The sequence below is a fragment of the Schistocerca piceifrons genome, chromosome 4 (assembly GCF_021461385.2).
Source record: "Schistocerca piceifrons isolate TAMUIC-IGC-003096 chromosome 4, iqSchPice1.1, whole genome shotgun sequence".
NCBI lineage: Eukaryota > Metazoa > Arthropoda > Insecta > Orthoptera > Acrididae > Schistocerca > Schistocerca piceifrons.
This window is the reverse complement of record NC_060141.1, coordinates 460713274-460720945: the sequence shown is the minus strand read 5'-3', so window position 1 is coordinate 460720945 and position 7672 is coordinate 460713274.

Sequence of the window (7672 nt, the reverse complement as noted above, 5' to 3'; positions counted from 1 at the left end):
GAACAGAGGAAAACATCGTGAGAGTGTGAAATAATGAGAAAGAGGCCACTTCCCGAGGCACACACCAGCTCACGCAAATTTCTGCCCCCTACTGGGAGGCGAGGCTAGGAAACAGCGACCAGCCACTGGGCAGGGTGCAAATTGAGTCCGCCAATGACAACGCCACAAGAGGGAAATGAAACGCCCGCTAAACCCGCTGGGCAGAACAGGTAATTAGGATTGTGGAAAGGGCTAAATAGGTTGGGATCAGTTTCACCTTCTAATTGTAAATTATTGTAATTTAATAACACTTTTAGAACCAAAGCGGCACATAGCCGGACCTTTACCGAATGCAAGTCTTTCACGGCTGAAGGCCTCCAAACAAGAAATTTTAACAAATCAACAAGATAAAAATCCAATTAAGATAGCAATAAAATAATTTAAAAAATCACGGAAAAGTAGATAGAACAAACATATGCAAGGTGCAATAAAAATGGTGCAAATGGCTCTGAGCACTATGGGACTTAACATCTTTGGTCATCAGTCCCCTAGAACTTAGAACTACTTAAACCTGACTAACTTAAGGACATCACACACATCCATGCCCGAGGCAGGATTCGAACCTGCGACCGTAGCGGTCACGCGGTTCCAGACTGAAGCGCCTAGAACCGCACGGCCACACCGGCCGGCCGAAGGTGCAGTACCAAAGACTGAAGGCCACAACTATGTTTCAAAATTTTGGAATATATCACCATAGATCTTTAAAGGCAGAAAGCCCGAATGTTTAAAAACAAGAAATCTTAAAAAGTCAACAAGATAAAACGGAAATTAAAAGTCAAATAAAATACATAAAAAAATATCACGACTAAGTGGAAAGCCTGAAGGCAAAGCGGATAGAACAAACATATGGTAGGTGCAATATCAATAACCATTGGTATTGCACCTACCATTCGTTTGTAAAGAATTCGCGTTAGTATTTTGCAGCCGTGGATTATTAAACTGATAGTTTGGTAATTTTCACATCTGTCAACCCCTGCTTTCTTCGAGATTGGAATTATCATATTCTTTTTGAAGTCTGAGGGCATTTCGCCTGTCTCAAACATCTTGCTCACCAGATGGTACAGTTTTGTCAGGGCTGGCTCTCCCATGGCTGTCAGTAGTTGTAATGGAATGTTGTCTACTCCCGGGGCCTTGTTTTGCCTTAGGTCTTTCAATGCTCTGTCAAACTCTTCACGCAGTATCATATCTCCCATTTCATCTTCATCTACATCTCCTTCCATTTGCATAATATTGTCCTCAAGAACATCGCCCTTGTATAGACCCTCTATATACTCCTTCCACCTCTCTGGTTTCCCTTCTTTGTTTAGAACTGGGTTTCCATCTGAGCTCTTGATATTCATGCAAGTGGTTCTCTTTTCTTCAAAGGTCTCTTTAATTTTCCTGTAGGCAGTATCTATCCTACGCCTCTACTTCCTTACATTTGTCCTCTAGCCATCCGTGCTTCGCTATTTTACACTTCTTGGCAGCAAGACCACCTATTTACTTGAAAAAGGCATCATCCTGTATCCTGTCACCTAGTGCAACACACGCAAACAAACATAACTGAAGAAAATACGTACTTCTGAAATTAATATGTATCAAGGAAACTCAAAGGAACCCATACAAGGGATCAACAACACTTACCAACTGGACACAGCTTGCTTGTGTCATATAACGTCAAGTCAATGTGTAATTGCAGTCTAAGGAAACACTGAGCATCATCACACAGGGAGTGAAACGATAAACTTTCTTACAGTGATCTCGGCTAAGAAGTTCTTCTTGCGCTAAGTAGTCTTATTATTCCCTCTTGGCTCTTGTACATCTTGTACTGTCCCCGCCTCTCCCTACAGCTTACCACTATTTTCCTCAGAATACCGAACATCTTGCACCACTTTGCACTGTCGAACGCTTTTTCCAGGTCGGCAAATCCTATGAAGCTGTCTCGATTTTCTGTCTTGCTTCCATTATCAACCGTGAGGTCAGAATTGTCTCTCTCGTGCCTTTATCTTTCCTAAAGGCAAAATGATCACCCTCAGTTTTCTTTTTCATTCTTCTGTTTTTTTTTCTTTCTTTTTTTTTTTTTTGGCAGCAACTTCGATGTATGAGCTGTTAAGCTGATTGTACGATGATTCTCGCACTTGTCAGCTCTTGGAATCTTCGGAATTGTGTGGATGATGTTGTGTCGAAAGGCAGATGGCATATGGCGAGACTCATACACTCTACACACCATTGTCAATAGTCATTTTGTTGCCTCTTCCCCTAAGGGTTTTTACCTTTTCTTTAATAGAGACGTTACATGTATTCTTTCCACATATTCGCTCTCTCCTCCCACTTCCCAGTGGAATTCCCGTTGCACTCTTAATGTTACAACCTCCGCTTTTAATGTCACCGAAAGTTGTTTTGACTTTTCTATACGTTGAATAAGTACTTCCGGTAATCATTTCTTTTTAGATTTCTTCACATTCTCCATGCTGCCATTTCGTCTTTCCTTCCCTGCGCTTCCTATTTACTTCATTGCCCAGCGACTTTTTTCAGTAATCAGTAATTTCACTGAACGGTTTAGCACTTTCTTCTTTAACTGATCAACTGAATTACTTCTTCTGTTACCCATGGTTTCCTCGCAATTACCTTCTTTGTACCTATGGTTTTCTTTCCAGATTTCGTGAGTGTCCTTTTTAGAAATGTCCATCATTGTTCAAGTGAAATGCCTACTGAATTATTCCTTATTGCAGTATCTTCGACCCTAGAGAACTTCAAGCGCATGTATTCATTCCCTAGTACTTCCATATCCTACTTCTTTTCTATTGTTTCTTCGACTAATCATTCACTCCTGGAGCCTACTTTGCATCACTACTGCATTGTGATCTGATTCTATACCTGCTTCTGGGTATGCCTTACAACCCATTACCTGATTTCGGAATCTCTGTTTAATCATGATGTAATCTAACTGAAATATTGCCGTATCTCCCGTCCTTTCCCAAATATACCTCTTACTCTTTTCACTCTAGAGCAGTATGTTTGCTATTATTGGTAGAAAATTTATTGTAGATGTCAATTAGTCTTTGTCCTCTCTAATTCTTAACTAGATTACTATCGATTCTGATAAGAACAGCGTTGCCACTGAACTGTTCACAGTAATATACTCTTTGCCCCACCTTCCTATTGGTAACGAATCCTACTCCCGTTATACCATTTTCTGCTGCTGTTGTTACTATCCTACACTCATCTGACCAGAAATTCTTGTCTTCCTTCCATTTCACTTTACTGACCGTCACTGAATCTAGACTGAGCCTTTGTTTTCCCTTTGCAGGTTTTCTAGCTTCCCTATCACGTTCAAGCTTCTTACATTCCATATCCCCACTCCTCGTTTGTTTGTGTAATCAATTTTTTTTTTGTTATAGCCTTCTCCCCTTTGGCAGTCGCCTTCCGAAGATCCGAATGGAGGACTATTCCGAGGTCTTTTGCCAATGGAGAGATCATCATGTTGTTTTTCAACTACTAGCCACTTACCGTGCGGATACACATTATGTGTCTTTAAAGCAGTGGTTTCCAACGCCTTCTGCATCCTTATGCCGTTGATCATTGCTGATTCTTCCGTCTTTAGGGGCAGCTTTCCTACCCAAGGGCAAGAGAGTGCCCTGAACATATTCCCACTCCTCCGCCCTCTTTGACAAGGTCGTTGGTAGAATGAGGGTGGCTTCGAAAGCCGGAAATCTTCGGCCGCCAATGCTGGGTTTTTATTCAAAATTTAAGCAGTGGCGTAGTTCAAACCCAGAGCATAGGACGTTCTGATTACCACAAGTTTCATACCAAACTGGAAGCGTTTTTTGACGCTATCGGTGGTCTTTCTAAACACGGCCTTTGACGGTGAATCGTCTCTTCACTGGTCAGAATCCACATAATCTGTATGCGTTTGTGTTGTTCTTAAGGATGTGTTTCCATAGTTACTGTACAAGTGTCGCTGTGGGAATGTCCCAAAATACGGTATCTCGTAAACTACTCGCACTAGAGTCCTGCAACAAACACCACTGGCGTTGTAATTTACTCTACTTTTACTTTGATAATGTCAATGGGCGTTGTTCCATTTAAAACAGTGCATGTTTGCAGAAAAAAATGGTTTTCTAAGAATTATTACAATCTGTTTATTAGCTAATAATACGAGCCCCTACTTCCAATCCATGCTGGGAAAACCGGAAATCAATAGCATTTTCCATTTCCGCAATATTTGGGGTGCACGTTTTATGTGGTTCACCCTGTATACAGGGTAAACACCCAGAAATTTTAAAACAAGATATTCAGAACACCTCAGAGCCCCCAAAGGTAACTGCTTACTATTTGAAAGCCCACAACCATCTCCCAACTAAATAGAACCAGATTAAAAATGCTAAAATTTAGCCACAGCCTATCCTGTAAACTTATAATAGAAGAACATTTCCTCACAGACAGAGCATTAGCAGAAGGAGAACAGATCATAAACTCAAAATGACTCTGTGATCGAAACATTCGCAGCTTTGGCAGTACATTTTATGGCAACAACTCCGAATAGAACCAATTTTATTAAATCACTGCAACATGTGTTGCAGATATGTGGCTGACGTATTTCTATTGCACAGGGGCACGAAGGGCAACTGATGTGAGTTTGTCAAACATCTGAATGAACTCATGAAGTTGGCTGTACAGCATAGTGAGGGCGGCTGGCTGCCGTACTTAGACTTGATTTCCCTTCACAGTTCCAAAGCCATGTCTGGCATCCACCACCGACGTACTTATTCAACGGAGTTCTAGTAACTCGCTTCCGTACAAGACGGCGGCATTCTGGTCCATGCTACACAGACTCCGCTTTGTTCTCCTGTCACGTGAGGGCTTTGATAAGGAATTTCACGCCGTCCCTAATATTGCCCAGGTCAATCGATGCGCCAGGAATTTTCTGACCGTTATTAATAAGAGCACATAAAAAAGGCAAGTATGGTATTGGACAGGGACTGGTGGGGTGGGAGGGAGGGCAGGGATGAATTGTACTGTGTTATGGAAGGTAGATGAACGGGAGATTGGGCACCTGGGGTACAATAGGAATTCGTATTACGGTACAATTTCGGAAGAAGTTGGTAAGCATCTCAGGGCAGAAAGTATAAGACCCGCTTTCTTTGTCCTGGAAAACTGAGTGAGAGAATGAGGCACAGAGAGAAGACGCCTTGTCAAAAATATCAGGCCATAGGGATTTATTTTATCCGGTGTGACGATTGCCTCATGAGTTGCGTGCGGAAGACTGGTTATGGGTTCGATGAGAGGTTTGAGTACCCACTTTCAGTAATATGGTCACTCTGTGGTCAGTATGCTTAAAATTGACGAATTTTACTTAAGGAGGAATAGGTGTAGATTTGAACAACGAGATCGAGCTTTGGCATGGGGACATTTTGTCTACGTTTGACTGCATTACGAGAGCCTAGTGGTTCCTCTAACCTGGTTTGTTACACTTTGTTTGTCTCCATTAAATAGCCGCAGGGATTTCTGGTTTTGTAATTTTTTTTTCTGATAGGGTATTCGATTCTGCTGGTAAGCCTTCTGCTTCTTGCCTCGACGATATGTTGCTTTTGTTTCAGCGCCTCACTTTCGCTCTTTTGTTATAGGCGCTGCCTTGTTACATGGCATGGGACGTTTTAGATCCCCTAACCTTTTATTCAACGCCCTGCGGACGCTATGGCTTTAATTATGAAGGATGGGCCTTCTATAATTAATTTTTATAATTAAACTTCTGTTTGTATCTGTTCTCCTAGTTAGGTGTTTTCGCTATGGTATTACTATTGGCGTACAGGCGTTCAGTCACTGTCACTGTTTACTTCGTGTTGTTTAGATATGCTCCTGATGAAGTGGCTATAAACCACGAACCAGTAATGCCATAATAAAACTGGTTCTTGCTGTAGAAAAATTATAAGAGGCGCGTTCAATAAGTAATGCAACACCTCACGGCTAATTTCGGTTGAAAAAGATGCGGAATTTGTTGTGAGAATGTTCCCGCTTCACCTGTCTTCCGATAGGTGGCGGCGCTATATGTAGCCTTCAAAATGCTTGTGTAACGGAGTTGCGTTCCAAGCAGAGCGCTGCTGTTGAGTGGTTTTTCCTCTCGGAAATCCAGACCATTGCAGATATTCACAAGTGCTTGCCGAATGTCTACGGAGACCTGGCAGTGAACAAAAGCAAGGTGAGTCGTTGGGCGAAGCGTCTGTTATCATTGCAAAAGGTAGCTCAGTAAAAACTGTACAATCAGTTATTAAATAATCTACATCTAAAACAAAGCAGGAAACTCAATGAATCTGTACGGTCTCTAGAGTCCTGCCTGCCGGACAAATCTGTGACTGCTGTAATGTAGGAACTTGCGTAGAATCTCATTCGACGTGATCGAAGGATCAAATTAAACACATCCCTGCACTTCTGGAGGTCTCTGTTGGTAGAGCTGACGCACTCCTCCACCAGTTGATGTACTCGGAGGTGTGTGCCCGCTGGCTTCCTCGCCACCTGACAGACCACAAAGAGCAATGAAGGACCATCTTTGCAAAATTGCTTCCGTGTTACGGAGCTAATTACGATAATATTTGTCTGACATCGTAACATGCGATGAAGCATGGTTCCGTCACTTCGAACCAGGAACAAGACTGCAATCCATGGAGTGACGTCACACCAACTCTACTCTGCAGAAAAAGTTCAAAGCAGCACTCTCAGTCGGTCAAGTCACGGCGACCATATTCTGGGGCTTTGAAGGGGTTATTCTATTTAATGTCCTCCCTTACGTTTGCAACGATCAAGTGGGAAGTATTCTGTGATACCCTCAGGAAAATGAAGAAACGACTTCAGTGTGTTCGCCCCAACCAAAATGCAAGCAAACTACTCCTTCTCCATGACAGCGCAAAGCCTGACGCCTAACATAAGTCTGCGCACCCAAGACAAGCTCAATAAACTTCAATGGACTGCTCATTGTCTTTCACCCTACAGCCCGGATCTCGCACCTTCCGATTTCCAACTGTTTGGCCTAGTGAAGGATACACTCCAGGGAAAGCTGTAGGGACCAACGTTAATTATGGTGAGGTTATTCACGCAGTAAAACGTCGGCTCCGCCCTCGACCAGTAGAGTTGTACCATGCGAGCGTACACGCCCCCATAGTAAGGTGGCGTAAGGTCGTCGCATGGAACGGAGATTATGTTGAAAAATAGGGTTTTGTGATAGGAAAAAAAAGTTTTGCTGTCGAAACAAAATTCGTTGCGAGCAGCATCAAACCAGTCAGAAGAATGAGGACTCAGAAAAAAAGTCGAAAGAGGAGGAATAATGTGGTGTACTCGCATCATAAATAAAACCATCCTGCTTTCAGGAAAAAAAGTGTTGCATTACTTGTTGAACACCTGAACACCTTCCCCCCTCTCCCTTCCGTAAACGAATACACTTCCGAGAGAGAGAGAGAGAGAGAGAGAGAGAGAGAGAGGAGGGGGGGAGGGACAGAGAGACCGAGAGAGAGAGTAGACAAAGTTTACATTTGGTGTCGTGTCGAACTCATATGAAAACAAGTGGTTATCTACAGCCACTGCACACACAGCAGCAACACATTGTAAACACTGTGTTTTGTAATGTGAAAAAATGTAACTTGCAAGCGAAGTTCTACAAAAG